This window comes from Octopus sinensis, linkage group LG6 (assembly GCF_006345805.1).
Source record: "Octopus sinensis linkage group LG6, ASM634580v1, whole genome shotgun sequence".
NCBI lineage: Eukaryota > Metazoa > Mollusca > Cephalopoda > Octopoda > Octopodidae > Octopus > Octopus sinensis.
This window is the reverse complement of record NC_043002.1, coordinates 4138503-4165214: the sequence shown is the minus strand read 5'-3', so window position 1 is coordinate 4165214 and position 26712 is coordinate 4138503. Positions and strand designations below refer to the sequence as shown.

General features: G+C 38.5%; 5 long non-coding RNA genes and 9 other non-coding genes across 15 annotated transcripts; 12 read left to right on the top strand and 2 right to left on the bottom strand.

Moving 5' to 3' along the window:
- Positions 1-1011: 1011 nt before the first annotated feature.
- LOC118763802 lies at positions 1012-19638 on the bottom strand. The gene is made up of 3 exons (XR_004999552.1): positions 19629-19638; positions 8406-8407; positions 1012-1205 (listed from the first exon to the last, which is right to left on the bottom strand). It is a non-coding gene; the product is annotated as an uncharacterized LOC118763802 (long non-coding RNA).
- On the top strand, positions 5239-12473 carry LOC115213327. Of its 2 annotated transcripts, none has more exons than XR_004999550.1 (3): positions 5239-5380; positions 8980-9113; positions 12242-12473. It is a non-coding gene; the product is annotated as an uncharacterized LOC115213327 (long non-coding RNA). The 2 variants fall into 2 exon arrangements; XR_004999549.1 differs by having other exon boundaries at positions 8980-9129.
- On the bottom strand, positions 6227-6543 carry LOC118763803. The gene is made up of 2 exons (XR_004999553.1): positions 6461-6543; positions 6227-6274 (listed from the first exon to the last, which is right to left on the bottom strand). It is a non-coding gene; the product is annotated as an uncharacterized LOC118763803 (long non-coding RNA).
- Positions 12892-25463, top strand: LOC118763800. The gene is made up of 2 exons (XR_004999548.1): positions 12892-13250; positions 25270-25463. It is a non-coding gene; the product is annotated as an uncharacterized LOC118763800 (long non-coding RNA).
- LOC115213601 lies at positions 14692-14759 on the top strand. Its single transcript, XR_003881844.1, has one exon. It is a non-coding gene; the product is annotated as a small nucleolar RNA SNORD31 (small nucleolar RNA).
- On the top strand, positions 14932-14998 carry LOC115213608. The gene has a single exon (XR_003881850.1). It is a non-coding gene; the product is annotated as a small nucleolar RNA SNORD31 (small nucleolar RNA).
- LOC115213610 lies at positions 15691-15757 on the top strand. The gene has a single exon (XR_003881852.1). It is a non-coding gene; the product is annotated as a small nucleolar RNA SNORD31 (small nucleolar RNA).
- On the top strand, positions 16312-25057 carry LOC118763801. The gene is made up of 2 exons (XR_004999551.1): positions 16312-16482; positions 22117-25057. It is a non-coding gene; the product is annotated as an uncharacterized LOC118763801 (long non-coding RNA).
- LOC115213607 lies at positions 16580-16646 on the top strand. The gene has a single exon (XR_003881849.1). It is a non-coding gene; the product is annotated as a small nucleolar RNA SNORD31 (small nucleolar RNA).
- Positions 17186-17252, top strand: LOC115213609. The gene has a single exon (XR_003881851.1). It is a non-coding gene; the product is annotated as a small nucleolar RNA SNORD31 (small nucleolar RNA).
- Positions 18342-18408, top strand: LOC115213606. The gene has a single exon (XR_003881848.1). It is a non-coding gene; the product is annotated as a small nucleolar RNA SNORD31 (small nucleolar RNA).
- Positions 20762-20828, top strand: LOC115213605. Its single transcript, XR_003881847.1, has one exon. It is a non-coding gene; the product is annotated as a small nucleolar RNA SNORD31 (small nucleolar RNA).
- Positions 22214-22280, top strand: LOC115213604. The gene has a single exon (XR_003881846.1). It is a non-coding gene; the product is annotated as a small nucleolar RNA SNORD31 (small nucleolar RNA).
- On the top strand, positions 24424-24490 carry LOC115213603. Its single transcript, XR_003881845.1, has one exon. It is a non-coding gene; the product is annotated as a small nucleolar RNA SNORD31 (small nucleolar RNA).
- Positions 25464-26712: the final 1249 nt, after the last annotated feature.

Here is a 26712-nt window from a genome sequence, read left to right as displayed (position 1 = left end):
ACTCTTTTACTCTTTTATTTGTTTCAGTCATTTGACTGCAGCCATACTAGAGCACCGCCTTTAGTCGAGCAAATCGACCCTGGGACTTATTCTTTGTAAGCCCCGTACTTATTCTATCGGTCTCTTTTGCCAAACTGCTAAGTGACGGGGACGTAAACACACCAGCATCGGTTGTCAAGCGATGTTGGGGGGACAAACACAAACACACAAACATATACACATATACATATATATATACATATATACGACAGGCTTCTTTCAGTTTCCGTCTACCAAATCCACTCACAAGGCATTGGTCGGCCCGAGGCTATAGCAGAAGACACTTGCCCAAGATGCCACGCAGTGGGACTGAACCCGGAACCATGTGGTTGGCAAGCAAGCTACTTACCACACAGCCACTCCTGCGCCTAGTATATATAGTTAGAGCATAATAGAGTATATATAGTTAGAGCATAAAATTGGTGGAATATTTGGGTCAGATGTGGCCAGTTTAAATTCTAAAGGGTTAAATATATTTGGAGTTGAAGAATGAAATACATGTCTAATTCTGGGTAGGATACCAAAAGAACTGCAACTTCTGTCTTCTAGAAAATCTAGGCATTGTTCATGGTTCATGTGATGCCAATGACCCATGACTTTATGAACTATATAACATTAAAAATCTGCAAATGTAATCCATTATTCGTTTCAACTCACTGATAAGTAAAATCAACCAAGCACGACTGCTGACACAAAGAATTCTTTTATTAGTTTTGGTCATTAAACTGTAGCCATGTGGGAACTGTCCCCTTCAAGGGTTTTAGGCTTGACCCCAGTTCACGTTTCTGTCTGGTGCTTCTCTTATCTTCATGGATGTTTGGCTTGCTCCTTATGAGAACTCAAAATCTCTCGTGGAAGCGTCATTCAACCAAAGTACAAATATATGGGAAACTACCACCTGTATCATCTCTTGTGAAAGGTAGAAGAGTCCAGTTTGCTGGACATTGTTGTAGAGCTGAAAACCAGGTAATTTCTACTCTTCTCCTCTGGAAGCCATCTACCCGCAACACCAAAGGGCGCACACTCTCCTACCCTGGTGTAATCTCCAGGTATACAGGCATCTAGCAACAGGACCTCCGTAATGCTATGATGGACAGTGAAGTCTTGCGTAACATAGTAAATCCCATTGTCTCGACCACGGTCAAACAGTGATGATGATGATGATGCTCAAAATAGGAGCTAAATCATACTTCCATCTTAAGGAATGGAATACTTTTGATCATAGATCTGCTCAGCCAGCAAAGATCTAGATATAGACAAAACCAGTAACATTAGACCCTTACACACTACTAAGATAAAGATATACTTAGCACTTACGTTTTTGTATCACACATACACACACACACGCGTGCATGCACACAAGCCTACAATTACAATCCAAATGTTGACACGTAAAAGGCACCCACTACACTCTCGCAGTGGTTGGCGTTAGGAAGGGCATCCAGCTGTAGAAACTCTGCCAGATCAATATTGGAGCCTGGTGCAGCCATCTGGTTTGCCAGACCTCAGTCAAAATCGTCCAACCCATGCCAGCATGGAAAGCAGACGTTAAACGATGATGATGATGATGATCCCAGTACTGTGACTATTAGTTCTGTAGTATATTGATGACAACTAATAAGTTTAGAAGTTTTTACGCATGAGTTCGTGGCCGGTGGCACATAAAAAGCACCATCCGATCGTGGCCATTTGCCAGACTCGTCTGGCACGTAAAAAGCACCCACTACACTCACGGAGGCGTTAGGAAGGGCATCCAGCCGTAGAAACACTGCCAGATCAGACTGGAGGCTGGTGCAGCCCCTGGCTTCCCAGACCCCAGTTGAACCGTCCAACCCATGCTAGCATGGAAAGCGGACGCTAAACGATGATGATGATGATGATGAGTTTACTGAATATTTATTTTGCTGCCACTGTTTCATGAAGCATCATCATCATCATCATTTAACGTCTGCTTTCCATGCTAGCATGGGTTGGACGGTTCGACTGGGGTCTGGGAAGCCAGGAGGCTGCACCAGGCTCCAGTCTGATCTGGCAGTGTTTCTGTTGCGAATAACATTTCATATTAAAGTAGAGATGTGAGGAAACTTTTTTAATGACTTTTTCTCTCTCTCATTTTCCCTCTGAATACAATAGGCTTGTTGGGTATATAAGGTGGTATCAAAAAGTTCCCAGACTAGTTCTGCAGCATGCCAACTGATGTTCTGTTTACAGCACAACGTGTTTAGTGTTGGTTTTCAGTTGGTTGAGACTGTAGCAACTTGCTGCATAAAACTGTTATTGCATTGAAGTTTGGTTTTGCTTACAATTTAGCAATCTTTGTTTGTATTGTAGATTGTTGTATATTTAGTTGATTAAAACCTTTTAAACTTAGTACCAGCATCGCCTTACTGGAACCTGTGCCGGTGGCATGTGTAAAAGATTTGAGCGAGGTCGTTGCCAGTACTGCCTGACTGGCCCCGTGCTGGTGGCATGTAAAAAGTACCCACTACACTCTCGGAGTGGTTGGCGTTAGGAAGAGCATCCAGCTGTAGAAACTCTGCCAGATCAAGATTGAAGCCTGGTGCAGCCATCTGGGTCGCCAGCCCTCAGTCAAACCGTCCAACTCATGCTAGAATGGAAAGCGGACGTTAAACGATGATGATGATGATATTCCAGTTTGGGTTTATAACAAAAACCTGGGTAAAGAAGTTATGTTTTATTAATTATAATTAGTCCTGGAAATTTTTGATACTTCTTCATACTTCTAGTCTTCACACTCTGTAATAAAGAAGAGTCATGTACACACGTCGTTGGTGACTTAGCACTTACCTCTGAAATACCTGCATGGGTAATTAGAATGTAAAACAAGCCTACGGATAGTTTGTAGCAAGCATGTCTGGTAGCCATGCTTTAAATTTTGTTACTGCATAACTAAATTGTTCTAAATTAGATATTTGAAAAAAAATATCTATCTTTGATAACATTAGTCAACAAAAAAAAAAAAATTAGAAATGAAAGTTCTGGTGCCTTGAATGTTAGACATCATCCATTCATACAGCTTTGATAGCTGCTTCTTATAAACGTTACAAAATCACTCATATACAAGGGACAGTAAAGACCCCCTTCAGTCATGAATGACCACAGGATTGCACCTGGAAAGTCCCCTTGCAAAGTACAAGTCCGAGCAAGGTTGTTTATGGAAGATCAGCAGTCATCCCTGAAAATACCAGCTTCCCCTCCGCATGCCACAGATGAAAGGCAAAGGGGGCTGATACAGCTTAGCACCAGTGGTGGAGCAACACATTTCTACAGCTGAGTGAAGTGGAGCAACATGAAACAAAGGGTCTTGCTCAAGAACGCAACATGCAACCCGTGTGTCTACAGTGAGGGTCACATCATGCTACCCCACATCTTTGAACGGGGCCTTAAGTTTGATTCAGACGGCTATGTGAAACCGCCTGAATTCACATGGAATTAACCACAGTCTCTAGCAGCAATGTGAAGCCGAGAGAATTGGTACCAGGCTGAGAAATGAATACATTCTGGGGCCATTTGTTCGATGAAATCTTTCTAGGTGGTGCTTCATTGTGACTGAAACAAGTAAAATAACTGATGACTTTTGGTTTATCTTTCTGGTAAACCTTTGACTAAAACTTGGATCCTTTCTGTTTGGCAGACAAAAGAGTTCGGGTCTTTTTGCTTTGACCGGCAGATTTTTAAAATAATTTCTTTGTAACTAAACACTTTTAAACTTCGTATACTGGTAGAATGTGTTTATTGTTGACAAAATACGGCAGAAATTGTATTCACCTCAATAGACGTCATTGATTGGTTGAAATTGCCGAAATGCAAGAAATTAAACAACAAATAGCTTAGAAACTAGAATTTTCTCAAGAACGCCAAGAGAAAAAGATGTTTTATGTAACACACTACCATTAGGGGTAGGAATGGCTGTGTGGTAAGTAGCTTACTAACCAACCACATGGTTCCGGGTTCAGTCCTACTGCGTGGCACCTAGGGTGCCTTCTACTATAGCCTCGGGCCGACCAAAGCCTTGTGAGTGGATTTGGTAGACGGAAACTGAAAGAAGCCCGTCGTATATATGTATATATATATATATATATGTATGTGCGTGTTTGTCCCCCTAGCATTGCTTGACAACCGATGCTGGTGTGTTTACGTCCCCGTCACTAGCGGTTCGGCAAAAAGAGACCGATAGAATAAGTACTGGGCTTACAAAGAATAAGTCCCGGGGTCGATTTGCTCGACTAAAGGTGGTGCTCCAGCATGGCCACAGTCACATGACTGAAACAAGTAAAAGAGTAAAGAGAGAGTATACGAAGTTTAAAATTTTTTAGTTACATAGAAATTATTTTGAAAATCTGCCGATCAACGTGAAAAGATCCGCGATAGAGGACTCAATGAACAAAAATAGAATGAAATACGGCTTATTAAACATTATCTTTGAACTGACTTTTGATCCTTAACATATTCGTCTCGCTTAGCTTCTTTACCACCCCGGCAGATATACGAACTTAAAAAAAGGACCCCTTTTAATGAATGAGGAAAACGTTATTTGAAAAGTGTCGGTAGGGATGCACGAAAAGCTTAGACATAAGCTTCCAGTAGAGTAACTTGTTGAGCTGGTTTCAATTCGCCGCTAAAGCGAGTTCATTTTTAATTAATCTCTTAACATGCTCAAAGTGAAAACATCATTTAATGAATTCCAACTTGAAGAAAAATTTATAATCTTGCACAAAAGCAATTCTCGTTTATTTCCGTACAATTCATAAAAAAAAAAAACGACGGTACTATTTAAGAAGAGTGGTCCCGGTGCGCGCACTCGCGCAAGCTAGTCGTGACTAGTCGATCCTACAACGACTACCAAACTACCTAAAATGACTATAACAAATGTTCATAGAAATTCGGTTAAAAGTTATTAGAAGTTTTTAGATAAACTTTTGGTACCCCCATCATAATTTAGACGGAGCTTTTTTTTTTAAACAAATAGGGTTTTTTTTATAGGATAGGTAGTCGTTTTAGGATCGACTAATTACGTCTAGCTAGCGCACGTGCGCGAGTACGCGCACCGGGGCTACTCTTCTTAACTAGTACCAAAAAGACAAAAAAAATATATATTCGAAACATTAAACATGCAAGTATAATTTTATTCCAAACACATTTTAAAATAATTTCAATTTTACAAAAAAAAACTAATTTTATTTAGTGACAATCAAGTCTCGTTTTAGCATTAAGAAAGTCTCGTTTTCCATGAGATTTCGCAGCCTATATATATTTCGAAACTTGGTCGCTTCTGCCTTTATTCTTCTTCTGCGGCTGAAGTGGTCGGATGCGAGGCAAAGTAAGTGGACTTCCATTCAGTTATTATCCGTTATTCAGAATACAAATTATGAAATTATACTGTTACCTTTATTTATGGAGCAGAAATACCGCATTTGGTACTACTAGCGAACAGTGGTCCCGGTGCGCGCAGTCACGCTAGCTAGTCGTGACTAGTCGATCCTATAACGACTAACTAACAAAGTAGATTAAACACAAAATTAATATTTTTACACAAAAGTAAATAATTTTTGTTAAAAAAAGTATATAAAACACAAAAATGCAAAGTAAATATTTTTTTCAACAAAGTAAATAACACAAAGTAAGGATCGACTAGTCATGACTAGCTGGCGCGGACCGGGACCACTGTTCGCTAGTAGTACCCCGCATTTATTGTATATGGTAATATAAAAAGGAAAAGCCAAAAAGACTAATTCTTCGATTGATCATTTTTTTGCTTTAGTTTTAAAGGGACGAATGTCTGTTGAGGAATTTTAAAATGGTAAAAAGAATCTTTGGAAAACCTCAACGAATCTCCCTTATCCTCTTCTTTCATGTACATTACATTTACGTAGATCTAGTCTTATAAAATATTGGTGTCGTGTTCCAAGAGGAATCTATATCGTTTATATTATTTAAATTTCGGTCGGTAATTTCGATCGCATAACTACAGTAAAGGTTTATGTCTTTCTATAATTTTAAATAAAACCGATCTTCCATAGGAAAAGAAGAAAATTATTTTAAAAAACAGCAAGTTTTTAATTCAATACAAATTCATGAGTTTTTGTCTGATGGTGTTTCTCTGAAAACGGATTGTGTGCGGGTATTTGGCGGCGCACATGGCCCAGACGTGACCCCAATCTCACCCTTTTTTTTTTTTACTGAAACCACGTTTTCGGCTAAAGAGATTCCGATTCTGAAAAAAAGAAAAGAAATTTGCAAGTTACGAATTTAAAATCTCATCCCCATTTCTTTATTGACTTTTTTTGAGAAATTTCTGTAGGCGAAATAAGTGGAAAAATACAGAGATTATGATTCGGGAAAAAAAAAAATTGTGAAATTTCAACTTTTTCGAGAAAAAAGCGGAGTTGATCGTCCCTACCTTGTTGGTCTTGTTTTTTCGCTTTCAGGGTCAACGATTCTAAGGGAAAGCCCAACACGATATTGGTACTACTTGAGAAGAGTAGAGCAAGTTGTTTTACACCCATTACACTTTTTTTATGACGGGGTCAAACGCTTTAGTTTGAAAGATTACCGTTAACAAAAAAAAAAGAAAAAAAACCCAGCCTGATGGATGTTAACTATCAATTCTAATTGTTGGAGCGAATTTCAATGGAATGACTGACATTGATGTCGAACCACGGTTATTCCCGTTTCAAAGTCAACCATTAAGAAAACTTAATGGCCCTTTAGTAACTCAGTTGAATTGTGCTGGAAAATGTAACACGCAGGTTATGATGGGAGTACACAAAATTTCCCCTAATGGTCTCGGGGACATAAACACCAACATCGGCTGTTAAGCTATGGTGGGGGACAGACATATATATACGACGGGCTTCTTTGAGTTTCCGTCGGTACTAAAGGGTCGGGTCCACTCTAAAGTAACACCAATTTTTGTGTGCATATTCGTTTTCCACGCATTCTTTTACATTTAGTAGGCTTTTGGACTGGGTACAAAGTGCAAGGGCAATAAATCCGAATATCTTGGGACAAATTAAAAGGTTTTTAATTGCAGATTCTTCCTGGAAGAGAAAATGACGACCAGCGGTCATTGCAACCATGCAGGAGGCAGCGATTTATAGAAATCACGGATCTTTATAGATTTTCCAAGCTTTTTTGTACACAAAGTTGGAATTAAAAGCCTCTATCGGGAATGTTTGCATTCTTTTAACTCAAATAGCCAATGTTGCAAGTGTCATTCTCCCAGAACCAACAAAGTACAATTTTTAGTATTAAACTAGCAGTATCGCCCGGCGTTGCTCGGGTTTGTAAGAGAAGTAACTATATAAGCATTTTTAGAGAGTTATAACCAAAAAATGCATTAAAAATGGGGGGAAAAATGATGGTAAGTTTTTTTTTAATCGTTGACTCATCGTAGACATTTTTAGAGAGTTACTTCCCTTATATAATAGCGAAAAGAATGCATTAAAAATGGAAAAAAATTATGGTAAATTTTTTTTTTAATCGTAGGCTCATCGTAGACGCGCGCGAATACCCAGAAGGGCTCGATATGAATCGCGACTATAAGATACCCGGTTTTGGTTAAACTGCACCGCAAAATGTGGGAGTAGTTAGGAATCTAAATCGCAGGAGACAGACAGACAGCACACAACCTCACTTTTATATATAAAGATGTTCCAATAACTGCTAGAATACAAATTAGTCAACACTGTTTCAGGTGTCCCTTTTGATGGCTCGTTTGAATGATTTTTCTCCTTGGTACAGTTCAAACATTCCCGAGAGAGGCTTTTAATTCCAACATGAGCCATCAAAGGGGACACCTGAAACAGTGTTGACTAATTAGTATTCTAGCAGTTTATTGGAACATTTAATACTAAAAATTGTACTTTGTTGCTTATGGGAGAATGACACGTGCAACATTGGCTATTTGAGTTAAAAGAAGGGTTTTTTTATTTCTAAGTCAACGAATGCACACTTTAAGAGCCTTTTCTCAATCGATTTGGGTTTATGGTGTCTAACTGTGCTACACAAAACTTTTAGGAGTTTACAAAAGCTGTTGAGGACCGAGTGTGTCTCGATTCTTTCATTTTTGATAAACTCCAACATGTGAACTCTAATTGAATTATTCAGTATTCTATTACTGCTGCTATATATATATATATATATATGGTACTACTAGCGTACAGTGGTCCCGGTGCGCGCATCCGCGCCAGCTGGTCGTAAGTAGTCGATCCTACGACTACTTAGCAAAGTAAATAATTTTTGTTAAAGTATTTATCACACAAAAACAAAGGATCGACTAGTCACGACTAGCTATTGTGTTTTATTTACTTTGCTGAGTAGTCGTTGTAGGATCGACTAGTCACGACTAGCTAGCGCAGATGTGCGAGTGCGCGCACAAGGACCACTGTTCTCAAGTAGTACGTTGCTTGCTTGTAGTTAACTGCAAAAGCATGTCTGGTCTAGATTCATTTGTTTATAGTTTTCTGTGTAACCATGTCTAAGGTCGACTTTTTTATTGTAAGTTAAATGGAAACAAAAAATTGGGCTTTCTAGCTCAAATAGTAGCTAAGATATAACTTCGGTCACCAAATACAAGATGATGGGTTTCAATATACCCTTTCATTACTCTATTTATTTTGAGATGCTCTGTGTTTCTTTCAATTAATTTTAAATATAACAAAGAATTTAGTAAAATAACTAAGTTATCATTCAGCTAGTGTTAGGAGCATAAATTGTGACTAAGGTTTGGTGAAAGATTTTAATTCAAAACTTATGAAAACAAGACATTTGTATTACAGAGCCAAGGCCGGTTTTGGCCGGGTTGGTAACGAAAGGGTTAATAACTTCCTTAATTTTACAAATGAAAGCATGAAATTTTGATACAACATAAATGACATTATGGAAATTAATTATTTAACCGTTTTCCTCTTTTTCCAGATTTTATGTGCTCACGGATCTGAGAGATTCATGGACAAGTACAGCACTCAGCAATGCATCCAGGTGGCAAAATTCTTCTACCAAAATCAGGGGTCGATAATTCAGACCCAGGAGCATACTGTCGACACGTGCAGGTGAGAGATGCACCAGGTGAGAAAGTGATTAAAGCAAGGAACAGAAACGGGAATCGTTGCAATGTCAAGTGATGAGACAAGCGAATAATCCCATGACTAGTTCAGATATTTTCTTGTGGGGATACCTGAAAGAGAGGGTTTACATCAAGGAACGGCAGCCGATCTGGGAGCTCCTTGTTGCCGAAGAAACTTAACATCCACAGACGACGGTTATTATCTAGATCCGCACCCGGCAGCAAAAAGTGGAAACGAAAATGTGTAACAGTTGTAATGCATCGTATATTAAAGGAATATGATGAAAAAATGCGCACTGGCGGGGTTTCAGAAAATTCCCACGATCAACCGTACAGAATCCGAGCAGTAAACCCCAACACCTGGTCACAGGAGTGAAACAGAAATCGTATACGATTGGTACGAAAATATTTTCAAAAGTTATTAGTTTTGTATCACCTCTGGTACTTCAGCTGACCAATGAAGCAAGACCTTTTCTGAATGGTAATATTATTTGATCTGATCATTGACACGAGCACTTTAATTAGCACCAATTCCTTTTAGCTAGCACTAAATCAGGATGGTATCTTGCACTGCCTGTGATTTAAGTTTGTATGATGGGGCTTATAGATTTCGATTTAAAGATGACTTGGCATTACAATTTTTCCGCCAACATGTAATTCCCCTTGTGTTACTCGAAATGGGACTAATATGTTTCGATGTAGGAAGATGGTTCGTTGTTGGAAACAAAGGAAAACAAAATGCGGGTTTTCAGTGTCTGTGTCTATCTTCAAGAACACTTTTTGGAGTGAAGCCGTCTACCTCCGTGGAGAGTTCCTTTATTTATCAATCATTTCCTAACACAAGGTTGGTCACATAAATCTGTTATGGGAAATTTAGACATAACGCTTGCCATGTCTGTTGATTGGTGATCTTTCTGTTGTGAAGTTTACCTTCATTGGGTCGAAAATTCCTTCCAAAAAAGTGTTGTATAGGGATATAGAATATCCACATTGCGTTGGCCTTTGCCTTCGACGGCGAACAGTCCTTCCACATCGGAAGATGCTTGTATTTTCGTGGAGTGCATCTAGGGCAGTCAACTGTGCTGGGAATGACATGTTTTCGAAAGAAATCTAATGCTTCAATGTCATTAGTAAATCGGCGAATCCCTTCCTGTAAAGTCCTGTTATTTGTAAACTACTTCCTTACAGACTGTTGGTCGCATGCATTAGTCATGGAAAATTTAAACATTTTGTATCCAACCTCAATTGATTGGCGATCCTTCTGCTCCGAGGTTTGTCAGCATTGGGTTGAAAATTACCAGGACCTTAATTGGTGGACCAGGAGTTGAAGTAGGGATTGATGAAACAGTTATTGTAGGAAGAAAATACAATCGTGGAAGACTCACAAAAACTGGGATAGAGCGAGTAGGCAAAAAAAAAGTTTTCATACCTCTTTCATCTGAGTGGTGAAGAGGAAAGGCGAGATGCCGCCACACTGATCCCCTTAATTACCCGATATATACGCCAAGGGTCCGTAGTATATAGCGATTCTTGGGTTGCATATAACTCTCTTGGAAATCTCATCTATACCCACTTCCGCATCAACCACAGTGAAAATTTCCGGGAATGGAAAAATTATTTTTTGATACCTGTCATTGGAGTGTGGCTAAGGGGAAAGACACGATGCTTCAACCCTTATCCGTTAATCAGACACCACATCTGTCAAGGTTCTATTATTTATAGTGACTGTTGGTTTTTCAGTTAAAGGAATCAGCTGTTTAATAGTATTTGGTCAGGTGCGTTCACCTTGTAATAGGGAGTACTTTTAGAAGTCTTTTCAGGTTTTGTTGTAGCTTTGTAAATAAAGGCTCCTTTGGAAGGTTGAGGGAGATTATTGGTTCATTCTTCAAGAAATGTTGCATACAATGTTTTTGCTAAGTTAAATGTATTGAAACCTTGAGTAAAATCCAACTTTATGCTATTGTACAGGAATGAGTCAAAGAGCTGTACAATTTTTTTATTGTAAGAGGCGCATTTTCCTAAGAAATTATTTGGTACAGATATAAATGACGCATATGCTCTTGATCTTTAATTATTGAATTCTTTTCAAAACGATTTTTCACTTGGATTCACCAGAGTGACAAGTGACATTAGAATGGTATCATCCAATGTCTACAAGGCGGCGAGCTGGCAGAACTGTTAGCATGCCGGGCGAAATGCGTAGCCGTGTTTCGTCTGCTGCTACGTTCTGAGTTCAAATTCTGCCGAGGTCGACTTTGTTTTTCATCCTTTCAGGGTCGATAAATTAAGTATCAGTTACGCACTGGGGTCGATGTATCGACTTAGTCCGTTTGCCCTTGTTTGTTCTCTCTGTGTTTAGCCCCTTGTGGGTAGTAAAGAAATTGGTAACATCCAATGTCTACAAGAACAAAAAGTTCGATGTCAGCTGAAATAATTGTCTTTTGGGATGCTCATGTTGTTGTGTTAGTTTCTTAAAAAGAGGAGAAACCATCAACTCCGAAAGGATACATTTAGACCCTTTTAAAATCTGCCAAATTTGTTCAATGATGAGCCTAGTTCAAGCTTCAGAACAAGGGAAGCAATCACCTGTTTTTTTGGGTGGATGAATCTGTCCCTCCAGGCTCACATAGTTTTGCAGCTTCAGACTTCCATCTCTTTGGCTCAATAAGAGACACTGAGAGGTGAACATTATTATGGTGGTGATCAAAGAGCGAAAAACTATTATAAGGAATTAGATATGTTACCACCCTGTGGAGTTTTATGTAGTTGGATTATATACCCTCGTTCATAGGTGTAATACTGCCATTGAAAGGGACTGTTCAAAGGTAGGAAAGTGAACCTGTGATAGTTAGAATAGTTGTACAATTTGTTTCTTTGTGTTCTTTATTCTTTTTTATATAATTATGCCAATTGCATTACTTTCTGGCTCACTAATGGTTCTAGATAGGTGAATGTTAAATTTGGAATTGTCGACTGCTGCCCGGTTATTATATGATGAAGTTGCAATTACATTTGTAGATTTGCCTGTATACTGTATTGAATGATGGTTTTCTGGTTATTATTCTAAATGAGATCATTTTAAAAGAGAGAAAATATTTTAATCTATTTTTGCAGATTCAAAAGACACTGTGGCTTCTCCGTGGAAAAGTTGCTGGAATGCTCTGGATGAGCATTGGAAACCTAGGTACTAGTCACGTAGACTGGACCCGGTGCGCGCAGACGTGCTAGCCAGTCGTGGGTGGTCGACTTGCGGATGCAAATGAGCTGGTTTGCGATCAACATAAAATACTATTTTACAGAATAAAGTAAATAATTTTTAAAACTTATATAATAATTTTTTTTTACACAAGCGTATATAATTTCTTAAACTTAATTATTTTGCGATCAACATAAAAGGCTATTTTACAGAATAAAATAAATGAATTAATTATATAAATTAAATAATTCTTGAAAATTAATTAATATTAATAATATTTTTTGAACAAAGTAAAAAATTTTGTAGATCCAGTGACACTTGTACACACAAATTCTGTGGAGTGTTACTGGAAGAATGCGAAAGGACGCTTTAAGACCATGATGGGGGTACACTCCAACATGGTGGATTCTTACCTAGATGAATTTCTGTGGAAGGATCAATACGGGAAAAGTGGGAAAGACTTTTGAGAATATTCTTAAACATCTTTCAGAATGGTATACATTTGAAGATTTAAGTTTAAAAAATTATTTACTTTGTTCAAAAAGTATTATTAATATTAATTAATTTTTAAGAATTATTTAATCAACTTTATTCTGTAAAATAGTATTTTATGTTGATCGCAAACAAATATGTATTGCGCACGTGCGTTACAAGTATGTATCGCGCATGCGCCAATCAGCTCATTTGCATATGCAAGTCGCTGTAGGATCGACTACCTACAACTGGCTAGTGCAGATGCGCGACTAGTACCGGAAATCTGTTTCTGATTTTGGTTTATGTGGAGGCAGTGGATATGGTACAGGGAATGAGTCAAACCAAAGACTGCATACGATGAACAGAATATGGCTCCTCTGAAGAGTGCACCACTCAACATGGACTGATTAGTGATTTCAGGCTGCGAGACGCACGACGGTCAGGATAATGAAGGTAAGGATATTGACCAGATGGTGGTGCGATTGGGAGTTCCCTATGGGGAACTTCCTGTAAATATAGGAAGGAAAAAATATCAAGTTATGAGAATCTAGCATTGATTTATTCAGCTGTACATTGCTGAAATGATGGTGTTACCTGATGAGGTAGATCTTGTGCTCTTGCATAGTTTTAATCAGCTTTTTAATGAAATGTGTTTTCAATGGTACGGTATGTTACAATTACATTGGTAAAACTTGGAAAAAATTTAGAGTTTACTGAACAAACTGATATTGGAAGTACCATAAAAGGTTACGGGTGCTTCTGTATACTCTTTGCTCTCTTTTTGCTCTTTGACTTGTTTCAGTCATTTGACTGCGGCCATGCTAGAGCACCGCCTTGAGTCGAGCGAATCGACCCCGGGACTTATTCTTTTGTAAGCTCAGTACTTATTCTATCGGTCTATCTTGCCGAACCACTAAGTGACGGGGACGTAAACACACCAGCATCGGTTGTCAAGCAATGCTAGGGGGGACAAACACATACACACACATACATATATATACGACAGGCTTCTTTCAGTTTCCGTCTACCAAATCCACTCACAAGGCATTGGTCGGCCTGGGGCTATAGCAGAAGACACTTGCCCAAGATGCCATGCAGTGGGACTGAACCCGGAACCATGTGGTTGGTTTGCAAGCTACTTACCACACAGCCACTCCTGTGCCTGGTAAATTTCATGCAAACATGCATTTAGTAAAGTCTGCCCAATTCTTATCCTCTTCACTGGAAAATTTCATAAAAGAGATTTGTATTTTTATGAGAGTTATGGGGCAAACTGCCCTTAGGCTATATGAGTGTAGTCATGTTTGACTTGCAGGGGCTAAAATGATGAGATGGTGAAGAGGGCAAACTGGACTAGCTTAGAAAGATTAGAGATGGAAGGATGGCTTTTGTATGTGCAGTTCTGAACAATTTGGAGTTAGTGCTTTGTATATTTTAGACGTGGTAAGTAGCTTGCTAACCAACCACATGGTTCCGGGTTCAGTCCCATTGCGTGGCATCTTGGGCAAGTGTCTTCTGCTATAGCCCCAGGCCGACCAATGCCTTGTGAGTGGATTTGGTAGACGGAAACTGAAAGATGCCTGTCGTATATATATATATGTGTTAGTGTGTCTGTTTGTCCCCCTAGCATTGCTTGACAACCGATGCTCGTGTGCTTGCGTCCCCGTAGCTTAGCGGTTCGGCAGAAGAGTCAGATAGAATAAGTACTGGGCTTACAAAAGAATAAATCCCGTGGTCGATTTGCTCGACTAAAGGCGGTGCTCCAGCATGGCCGCAGTCAAATGGCTGAAACAAGTAAAAGAGAGTATGTATGAAACTATTTCTTTTTATATTACAGTAGTGACAGTTTTTGGTTTCAAAATACCCTAATATTGGATAGTTGGCAATTAATGGACTAATTGTGATGAATAAGGTTTCGCCCCAGTCTGAATTCTGTGACTGAATCGATTTAAGTGATTTTAGTAAACGCTTGTCTTTCTTCTTTTACTTGTTTCAGTCATTGAAGTGCAACCATTCTGTGACATTGCTTTGAATTTTAGTTGAATGTATTGAACCCAGTACTTTAAGGCTTGGTATTTATTCTATTGGTCTCTTTAAAAACCCTGTTAGGTTTTATACTTCATCTTGGTAGTGTACTAAAGTGATGACAATGATACCGCCCCAGTCTGAATTTTGTGCGGAAACGGTACAACTGATTTAGTACATAATTGCAATTGTCAGCTCTTAGACTTGGATGGAAAGTGTCTTGTATAGTGTAGTCTTTTTTCCTGTAAATTTGTTTCCGAAGTGATCGCTTCAAACTAGCATACTGAAAAAAAATAAAAGTCTAACGGTTTCGCTTCCTAAGAAAAACTATAGATAAACTATCTCCCCAGAAAAATTGCTAATAAAAACATGTCTGAAGTTTTTTTTACTTCATTCCGATGTTGCTGTCGCCATCGCCGCTTTGTTTCTTCGGAAGGCGCTGCTTTCATTTTCGGATAAAAAAATATCATTCATTATTTTGTACACAACGTGCTTTAGTACCTATTTCGTTCTTTTTCTCGATATCTCCCTATTTTCCTTTGAAAAAGCTTTAAATTCAGAATCAATGCTTGATAACATGAAACTCCTATCCATTTTCAAAGTTGAAGAAAAATCGATGCCGAAAAGAATGTGGAAAAAATCTCCCAAAATTCACTGAGTTGAGATATCACTTCAAGCAATGTCGGATACTATAACTTAACTGTTTACGATGTGAAATCACATGTTTTAACGAATGTGCCAACGAGATTTGGGTTCAAATTTACATTTAGATAACAACAGGTTCTCACGGTCGGATTTTTATTATGAACCAAAATTAAGGGGTTAAACTGCAAATGTTCTCTAATCAAATTTAGCATCTTGGTAGTGTACTAAGGTGATGACAATGATACCGCCCCAGTCTGAATTTTGTGCGGAAACGGTACAACTGATTTAGTACATAATTGCAATTGTCAGCTCTTAGACTTGAGTCCAGATTATATTTTATTTCACCCAGCACATGAAGAATCTAAGTCTCTTAGCTTTGTCAATGGTCTGCTATCCAGACATAGTTTTAATTTACAAAATCTGTTACGGTTATTGAATTGTGTTCAGTGTTTTGTACAAGTTGAGCTATTGAATGGAAAGTGTCTTGCATAGTGTGGGTTGTATTTTTTTTTTGTCTAGGGTTGGAGCTGAAATAATTTTGGCATTACTTGGCCTAAGATTAATCTCTAATCCTTTTTCTTGTTTCTCATAGTGTAGAGTTTGGGTCTTGAGCAAAAGTTGTTGATGCATTGAATAAATTCTTGTTGACTCTTGCATTAGATTTAATACTGATTTTGCAGTAATTGTGGTGATATCCCCGTCTCTTTAGTGAGTTCATAGTCTAATGATTTGAAACCCAGTACCTTTTTTTTTTTAAGGCTTGGTATTTATTCTATTGGTCTCTTTAGTCAAGTAGTGGTGGGTGGGCATTGGTTTCTGCTTTTTACCTTTCTTGAATCCTAATAAAACTAGCACGAGGCAAGGAGTTGATTTTAAACCATTCATTGCCATATTTCTGCTAAAATAGGGAAGAATTTAGTAAAAGAGCTGGTGTTAGGAATGAAACTTAGCATGAAATTGTGATGGGAGATTTTTCAGATAACTTTATGAAAAGGAGGTTGCCATACCGGAGGAGGTCCCAAGGGGTGTCAAGAAGGGTTAATCCAATAGATGTGTTTCTGTTAAAAATTGTTTGAAACCCTGTTAGGTTTTATACTTCATCTTGGTAGTGTACTAAAGTGATGACAATGATACCGCCCCAGTCTGAATTTTGTGCGGAAACGGTACAACTGATTTAGTACATAATTGCAATTGTCAGCTCTTAGACTTGAGTCCAGATTTTATTTTATTTCACCCAGCACATGAAGAATCTAAATCTCTTAGCTTTGTCAATGGTCTGCTATCCAGAAATAGTTGTAATTTACAAAATCTGTTAAGTGTATTATACAAGTGGGACTGAACTCTGAACTACACTTCTAACTACACAGCCATGCCCGCGGGCATTGGTTTCTGCCCCTCTGATAAGTCCTATCAAGATTGATTTCTGCTTTTCACCTTTCTTGAGTCCTAATAAAACTAGCACGAGGCAAGGAGTTGATTTAACCCTTTCATTGCCATATTTCTACTGAAGTAGGGAAGAATTTAGTAAAAGAGCTGGTGTTAGGAATGAAACTTACCATGAAATTGTGATGGCAGATTTTTCAGATAACTTTATGAAAAGGAGGTTGCCATACCGGAGGAGGTCCCAAGTGGTGTCAAGAAGGGTTCATCCAATAGATGTGTTTCTGTTAAAAATTGTTTGAAACCCTGTTAGGTTTTATACTTCATCTTGGTAGTGTACTAAGGTGATGACAATGATACCGCCCCAGTCTGAATTTTGTGCGGAAACGGTACAACTGATTTAGTACATAATTGCAATTGTCAGCTCTTAGACTTGAGTCCAGATTTTATGTGTTTCAATTAATTTCTAATGTAATCATAAATTTAGTCTTGTTTCATTAAACAACTATTACTTTTTTATTTATCAATATATTAATGTGATTTTTGGAAGATAATTTAATGAAATGTTCTCAACCAATTCTATACTATAATTTTTGTCACAAAGTGACTCTAATTGCAGGTAGATACAGGTAAATTCAACAAAATATAAAATTATTAAAATTTTGTTCAAACATTGCTATAGAAAATGGGTTATTAGCTAATATTCAATTGGGTATACAACAAAATACAATAGAATTTGTTATTCTGGGTAACTTTCTGATACCCATAATAATATTTATGGCAAAATAGTCTTAATTTCATTTAAGGTTGTGGGAAACCACAAACTATCGTTTCTTTCGCTTTGTTTACGTTTAGCGTAACCGTTTGTTTCTGCCGTAATGATTTCAAATAGGCACATTCGAAAAAGTAAAAAGAAATGGTCTAAGGCTTTACTCTCCTGGGAAAGTCTGTGGCTTGGTCCAGTTTCTTCAGAAAAATCACCGAAAGAGACAGTTTTTAAATTTTCACTCCATTCAGGTGCCAATTCATTTTCTTTATCGCTGTCGGAGCTCTCGGATTCACTGTTTTCACTTATGGAAAACGAAGCATCAGATTCATTATCAAATACCACATGCTTTTTTTTTTTTTTAGTCATAGTTAGATTTATCAAGGTCTTCAGTAGAAAATCCTTCGAATTCTGACTCGCTTCTTGATATAATGAAATTCGTATCCATTTTTTGTCAGAATTACAAATTTTGAAAACACAAAAGGAACAAATTTCGGAAAAAATCTCCCAAAATTCACGGAATTAAAATTACACATCGATCGTTGTACAAAACCGTAAATGAAGTGTTTACGAAGTATCATCACGTGTTTTCACGAATGTACTAAAGAGATTTGCACTGATATTCTCATTTAAATATGAATAGGTAAATACGGGTGGGTTTGGGCGGTTTGGTAACGAAAGGGTTAAACTACAAATGCTCTCTGATCAGTTTAGCATCTTAGTAGTGTACTAAAGTGATGACAATGATACCGCCCCAGTCTGAATTTTGTGCGGAAACGGTACAACTGATTTAGTACATAATTGCAATTGTCAGCTCTTAGACTTGAGTCCAGATTATATTTTATTTCACCCAGCACATGAAGAATCTAAGTCTCTTAGCTTTGTCATTGGTCTGCTATCCAGAAATAGTTGTAATTTATAAAATCTGTTAAGGTTATTGAATTGTGTTCAGTGTTTTGTACAAGTTGAGCTATTGGATGGAAAGTGTCTTGCATAGTGTGGGTTGTATTTTTTTTTTGTCTAGGGTTGGAGCTGAAATAATTTTGACATTACTTGGCCTAAGATTAATCTCTAATCCTTTTTCTTGTTTCTCATAGTGTAGAGTTTGGGTCTTGAGCAAAAGTTGTTGATGCATTGAATAAATTCTTGTTGACTCTTGCATTAGTTAGTTAATTTTTTGGCTCAAAAAGCAAAGCCATGTAGGGGGACATGGAGTTATGTACAGGGTGGTGTTCATGTAAAGTGTTCAGGCCACTTGAGGTCAAGGGAGACTTTGAACTGAACTGAGCGGTCGTCGGCATCTTCACCATCTTGTCTGGCAGCTTATTCCACGGATCCGCAACCCGGACGGAGAAAGCCCCTCTCCTTCGATTGAGATGAAATCGTCGCAGATAGAGCTTTTCGGAATAACCCCGCAGCCGAAGCTCTGGAGCAGGAGTGAAGAACAGCTCTTTCGAGAGGTTACACTTTCCGCTTATGATGTGAGCAAGAATGAGATCACCACGGCGGCGGCGTTTTTCTAGAGAATAAAGGTCGAGCGTCTTCAGCCTTTCTTCATAAGACAAATTCTTGAGACCAAGAGCCATTCGGGTAGCCAGCTTCTGGACTCTTTCGAGATGCTTTATGTCTTTGAGGAGATAAGGAGAAGAGGCTTGAATCCCGTACTCCAATATGGGTCTCACCAGCGTGACATAGAGTGGTAGGAATATGGCTGCTGTGAGCATTCCGATTGACCGTCGAATCAAGAACAGAATTCCGCATGCTTTGTTGGCAGCATGAGCGCACTGGGTTGAAGGTGTAAAGGAGGACTCCACCAAGATACCCAGGTCCTTTACCTGATTGGTCCTCTCCAGCAGCAGACGACCCGGCTCGAAATCAAGTTGAGTTGCAGGAGGAGAGCCAACAGGCAGATGACAGCACTTTGACACATTCAGACACAGGTCCCATTCGTTAGACCACCTCCAAATTTGGTGGAGGCATCGACGAAGATCCTCTATATCACCGCGAGGAGCGACCAGTTTGACATCGTAGGCAAATAGAAGGGTGTGTTGCGTGAGGTCGTTGGGCAAGTCATTTATGAAGACTAAGAACAATAAGGGCCCAAGCACTGAACCTTGAGGCTCGCACTGGAGACGTCGGACTGGGAACCATTAACTTGGACTTGGAAGGAGCGATCTGGGAGGAAGGCTCCAACCCATCGTGCAATATCTGGATGGAAACTATATGCTTGGAGCTTGACAAGTAATAGGTGGTGGTTTACCGAGTCAAAAGCTTTGGCAAAGTCCAATAAAACGATGTCAACAGCATCACTATCATCGAGGATGCGCGTCACCAATTCTTCCATTACCAGTGAGTTGGGTCAAGCATGATCACTTCGGCACGAAGCCGTGTTGGGAATCAGAGATAGACTGTGTTTTGGAGGTGGAGCATCATACCTTTTTTAAGGATGGTTTCGAACATCTTGCTGATTGTTGATGTCCGGGAAACCGGTCGGTAGTTAAGCGGGTCTTCGCGGCTCCCTTTCTTGAAAATTGGGCACATTATCGCTGTTCTTCAGTCCGCAGGTATGACACCCGTTGCCAGATTTGGCAGTAATTGTGGTGATATCCCAGTCTCTTTAGTGAGTTCATAGTCTAATGATTTGAAACCCAGTACTTTTTTTTTTAAGGCTTGGTATTTATTCTATTGGTCTCTTTAGTCAAGTAGTGGTGAGTGGACGAACAAAGGCACACTGGACTTCTTTCAGTTTCTGTCTACCAAGTCTACTCATAAGGCTTGGAGAAGACATTTGCCCGTGGTGCCACACAGTGGGACTGAACTCTGAACTACACTTCTAACTACACAGCCATGCCCACGGGCATTGATTTCTGCTTTTCACCGTTCTTGAGTCCTAATAAAACTAGCACGAGGCAAGGAGTTGATTTAACCATTTCATTGCCATATTTCTACTGAAATAGGGGAGAATTTAGTAAAAGAGCTGGTGTTAGGAATGAAACTGATGGGAGATTTTTCAGATAACTTTATGAAAAGGAGGTTGCAATACTGAAGGAGGTCCCAAGTGGTGTCAAGAAGGGTTAATCCAATAAATGTGCTTGTGTTAAAAATTGTTTGAAACCCTGTTAGGTTTTATACTTCATCTTGGTAGTGTACTAAAGTGATGACAATGATACCGCCCCAGTCTGAATTTTGTGCGGAAACGGTACAACTGATTTAGTACATAATTGCAATTGTCAGCTCTTAGACTTGAGTCCAGATTTTATTTTATTTCACCCAGCACATGAAGAATCTAAGTCTCTTAGCTTTGTCATTGGTCTGCTATCCAGAAATAGTTTTAATTTACAAAATCTGTTACGGTTATTGAATTGTGTTCAGTGTTTTGTACAAGTTGAGCTATTGGATGGAAAGTGTCTTGCATAGTGTGGGTTGTATTTTTTTTTTGTCTAGGGTTGGAGCTGAAATAATTTTGGCATTACTTGGCCTAAGATTAATCTCTAATCCTTTTTCTTGTTTCTCATAGTGTAGAGTTTGGGTCTTGAGCAAAAGTTGTTGATGCATTGAATAAATTCTTGTTGACTCTTGCATTAGATTTAATACTGATTTTGCAGTAATTGTGGTGATATCCCAGTCTCTTTAGTGAGTTCATAGTCTAATGATTTGAACCCAGAACTTTTTTTTTTTTTAAGGCTTGGTATTTATTCTATTGGTCTCTTTTGTCAAGTGGTGGTGAGTGGACGAACAAAGGTACAATGGACTTCTTTCAGTTTCTGTCTACCAAGTGTACTCATAAGGCTTTGGTCAACCCAAGGCTAGAAGACATTTTCCCATGGTGCCACACAGTGGGACTGAACTCTGAACTACACAGCCATGCCCATGGGCATTGGTTTCTGCCCATCTGATAAGTCCTGTCAAGATTGATTTCTGCTTTTCACTTTTCTTGAGTCCTAATAAAACTAGCAGGAGGCAAGGAGTTGATTTGACCCTTTCATTGCCATATTTCTACTGAAGTAGGGAAGAATTTAGTAAAAGAGTTGGTGTTAGGAATGAAACTTACCATGAAATTGTGATGGGAGATTTTTCAGATAACTTTTGAGAAAAGGAGGTTGACAGAGGCGCAGGAGTGGCTGTGTAGTAAGTAGCTTGCTAACCAACCACATAGTTCCGGGTTCAGTCCCACTGCGTGGCATCTTGGGCAAGTGTCTTCTGCTATAGCCCCGGGCCGACCAATGCCTTGTGAGTGGATTTGGTAGACAGAAACTGAAAGAAGCCTATCGTATATATATAAGTTTGTGTGTCTGTTTTTTCCCTCTAGCATTGCTTGACAACCGATGCTGGTGTGTTTCCGTCGCCGTGAATTAGCGATTCGGCAAAAGAGACCGATAGAATAAGTACTGGGCTTACAAAGAATAAGTCCCGGGGTCGATTTGCTCGACTAAAGGCAGTGCTCCAGCATGGCCGCAGTCAAATAACTGAAACAAGTAAAGGAGTAAGAGTATACTGGAGGAGGTCCCAAGTGGTGTCAAGAAGGGTTCATCCAATAGATGCGTTTGTGTTAAAAATTGTTTGAAACCCTGTTAGGTTTTATACTTCATCTTGGTAGTGTACTAAAGTGATGACAATGATACCGCCCCAGTCTGAATTTTGTGCGGAAACGGTACAACTGATTTAGTACATAATTGCAATTGTCAGCTCTTAGACTTGAGTCCAGATTATATTTTATTTCACCCAGCACATGAAGAATCTAAGTCTCTTAGCTTTGTCATTGGTCTGCTATCCAGAAATAGTTTTAATTTACAAAATCTGTTAAGGTTATTGAATTGTGTTCAGTGTTTTGTACAAGTTGAGCTATTGGATGGAAAGTGTCTTGCATAGTGTGGGTTGTATTTTTTTTTTGTCTAGGGTTGGAGCTGAAATAATTTTGGCATTACTTGGCCTAAGATTAATCTCTAATCCTTTTTCTTGTTTCTCATAGTGTAGAGTTTGGGTCATCAGCAAAAATTGTTGATGCATTGAATAAATTCTTGTTGACTCTTGCATTAGATTTAATACTGATTTGGCAGTAATTGTGGTATAAGAACAGGTTCATATGCGGTTGTATCGTATAGGGAATACAATCGCACGCGATCCCATTCTTAATGAGTTGTTACATGCCGTACAATACATGCAGTAACAATAAAACATAAGTGGATTGACGACTAGTCTTCTCTTTTGCGATAAACCTTATTTATCTTACAATCGTGTTGATGTTGGGAGTTTGTAAGCGTTAGCAGGTTTTGTGTCTGTGTGTTTCTGAGTGTGACAGAGCGAAAGGTGAATGTGATTGACATAGAAAAGTACCTGATGGTGGAGGCGGCAAAGATAGTAGACTCTTCGTGTTGAGTGTACATTTAGCATCGTAACTAGTTGTAGCAGGAACAATTGTATATCATTTGGTTGAGCAGCGCTGTCTCTGAAGCCAGTTCTTACAAGAACTAAAACTAAAGACAGGTAATTGATTTACTGTTTATGAGGTACACGAAGTGTAAGAGTTCAATATCAAGATGTTGTGTCTCGGAGCTGAGATTAGTTGAATCACTTGTTGTGTTTATCTTTCTCTTGATATGAACATTCTTTCAGATATATTTACTGTAGCCGTTTTCCCGTGGTGAGATTTTCACCTAACCGCTTGAGTTGAATCTGTAGTTATCTTGTGTACAGGTTAAATCTTCGTAGATAGAGACGATGTTGGCGATGACGTTGTGTCTGCTGCTTGGTTTTTGCAGCGTCTTCATTATATATTCTGCTTGGTTGGTTTTCTCTTGATATAGATATTCTGCAACTGTTTTTCCGTGGTGAGATTTTCACACTAACCGTATGAGTTGAATCTGTAGCCATCTTAGGTACAAGCTAAATCTTCGTAGATAGTTTTGCTTGTTGGTCGCCTGCCTTTCGAACTGGAACATGTTTGAGTATGCTCTGTGTGGTCAGAGGTTTAGTCCCCACCAGGACTAGAAGCCAAAGACGAACTCTGTGGTCAGGGGTCAGTTCTGAGAAGAACTAGAAACCTAAGACGAAAAGTGTCTGAGAAACACTCTCTTATATACAGGTTAGGTGGCTCAAACGAACTTCAGAAATGGAAAGCTGTGATTGGCTGTTTGGAACAATGGCGCGGAAATAAGTGGAGACAAATCGCGTCACGTGGCAACCAGCGGTGCGAACCGTGCAGAGACCAGTCGTGTCACATGTCAACCAGTGGTGCGAACTAAGTAGAGACAAATCGCGTCACGTGTCAACCAATCGGATTAGTGTTTACAACAAACATTAAACTAGCTGAAGATGTTTGTAATCTCGAACAAGATTATTCTTAATACAGTGAAGATAGCAATGGGGGAAACGATATTGCTACAGTGGTGATATCCCAGTCTGTTTAGTGAGTTCATAGTCTAATGATTTGAAACCCAGTACCTTTTTTTTTTTAAGGCTTGGTATTTATTCTATTGGTCTCTTTAGTCAAGTAGTGGTGGGTGGGCATTGGTTTCTGCTTTTTACCTTTCTTGAGTCCTAATAAAACTAGCACGAGGCAAGGAGTTGATTTTAAACCATTCATTGCCATATTTCTGCTAAAATAGGGAAGAATTTAGTAAAAGAGCTGGTGTTAGGAATGAAACTTAGCATGAAATTGTGATGGGAGATTTTTCAGATAACTTTATGAAAAGGAGGTTGCCATACCGGAGGAGGTCCCAAGGGGTGTCAAGAAGGGTTAATCCAATAGATGTGTTTCTGTTAAAAATTGTTTGAAACCCTGTTAGGTTTTATACTTCATCTTGGTAGTGTACTAAAGTGATGACAATGATACCGCCCCAGTCTGAATTTTGTGCGGAAACGGTACAACTGATTTAGTACATAATTGCAATTGTCAGCTCTTAGACTTGAGTCCAGATTTTATTTTATTTCACCCAGCACATGAAGAATCTAAGTCTCTTAGCTTTGTCAATGGTCTGCTATCCAGAAATAGTTGTAATTTACAAAATCTGTTAAGGTTATTGAATTGTGTTCAGTGTTTTGTACAAGTTGAGCTATTGGATGGAAAGTGTCTTGCATAGTGTGGGTTGTATTTTTTTTTTGTCTAGGGTTGGAGCTGAAATAATTTTGGCATTACTTGGCCTAAGATTAATCTCTAATCCTTTTTCTTGTTTCTCATAGTGTAGAGTTTGGGTCTCGAGCAAAAGTTGTTGATGCATTGAATAAATTCTTGTTGACTCTTGCATTAGATTTAATACTGATTTTGCAGTAATTGTGGTGATATCCCCGTCTCTTTAGTGAGTTCATAGTCTAATGATATGGATGTGCTCTTAATTGCCGTACATTCTTTAGATCTATTGCTTTGTGTTGCATGTTTTGTCTAATTTACTTTACTGTTTAGTAAAAAGAAATGTGAACTGTCAATGGCTTGGCTGAAAGTACAAGTGAAAAGTCTAGCAGTCCAAATGCATTATAGATATTTCTAAAAAGGAATTCAATAGAATATTCATCCTGTTTCTGCCACAGTTATGACTTGTATTCTAATTATATTTGCTCCTCTTCTGAATGTAACATGTAATGAAAGTCTGGAGCCAACAGAAGTTTCCTTTTCATGTATATATCTTATACATTTTTCTTCTTTTTTCCCCCAAACCACAGGTTCAAAACTGACAGCAGATGATGGTATTGAGCATCCATTTAAAACTATTATTTGAGGCATTCTCAAGTGCTTGATATAATTCCAAATATACAAGATCTTCATGGTGATGACACACATGAGGAATTTTCTACTGGACCAGAATTCTATACACTCTGTAGAAGAAATGAATAAAAGTTCTTCAAAACCAACAAAATTACTTTTAAAAAATTTTTTTTTTAAACTATATATTGTAAATATTGAATAAATGTTCATCATATAATCATGAGGATTTAAAAATCATATTTTATATTCTATATGCATGTTTGATGTGTCAGTCTTTTGTAGTGATGATTATATTTTAAAAAATATGCCTTTGTTGCAGGGAAAATAGCATTATTGATCTTTAGACCAAGACACTTTTTCGGTCATTTTTTTTTCTATCTTCATCAGAACAAATTGCATCTTAATTTATGGGATTAACAGCAGTGTGAAAAGATTTGGGTTATTTAAATATTCTTTGTGCTCGCATAGGAGGCCAAAGGGGTTTCTGCAGCAAGTCAATAACAAAATTAGATTAGAAAAGTCACATCCACATACCAAATGACAAATAAATTTACCTGTTTCATAAAATAATGCAAAACAATTGAACAGGTATGTCAAGCAACAAATGAAGGGGAATCATCTTATTGCAACCTTGTTTTACAAACATTTTCAGGATGGAAAAAGTCGTTGGTTTACTGCTCTGGTTCCTTTCTATTTCGATTCATTTTTAAACTGTTCTAATTTAGTCTTTGGAACCTAATGTGTATAGAGTTCAGATCTCAATAAAACCAGAGGATTTGATTTTCTTTTGCTCCTTTCAGAGATATTGAATGGACTGGTTATAAATATTGTGGGTGTTAACCATCTATAAAATTTCTTTATAAGGACAAAGGGGAAGCCTTAGAAATAATTATACAGAAATCAAATTTATAGGCCAAGGTTATGGAGAAAGTTATAGCCCAGTTGATCAGTGATAGAGGCCTGGATGAGAAGCAGCACCATATGCATTTTAGGCAACTTCAGAATAAACTGTTATATTTGACTTTTGTTTCAAAGAAAACCTTTTACAGAGTATGACATTCAGTGGGCATTGGGGAAATGATGAATGGCCTGTGGCAGGCAGTTTGAGCTATGTACAAGGTACAGCAAGTGATGGAGGTAGGTGTTGATCAAGGTTCAGTCCTCTGCTATTTTTCATATGCCTTCAAGCTCTCCAGGGGGTCTTGATGTGCAGCTGGATCCATATAGGAATTAGAAGAATTGGAAGTATGGAAGCTGAAATTGAGGAGACTTAAAGGTAAACCTAACAATGACAGAAGTTTTAGTAGAAAGGAAATGGCCTTGCTTGATATGCGGAGAAACTGATGTAAGTTTGGAATTAAATGGACCACCTGGAAGTGTTTCATGTGCAGTAGGGTCAT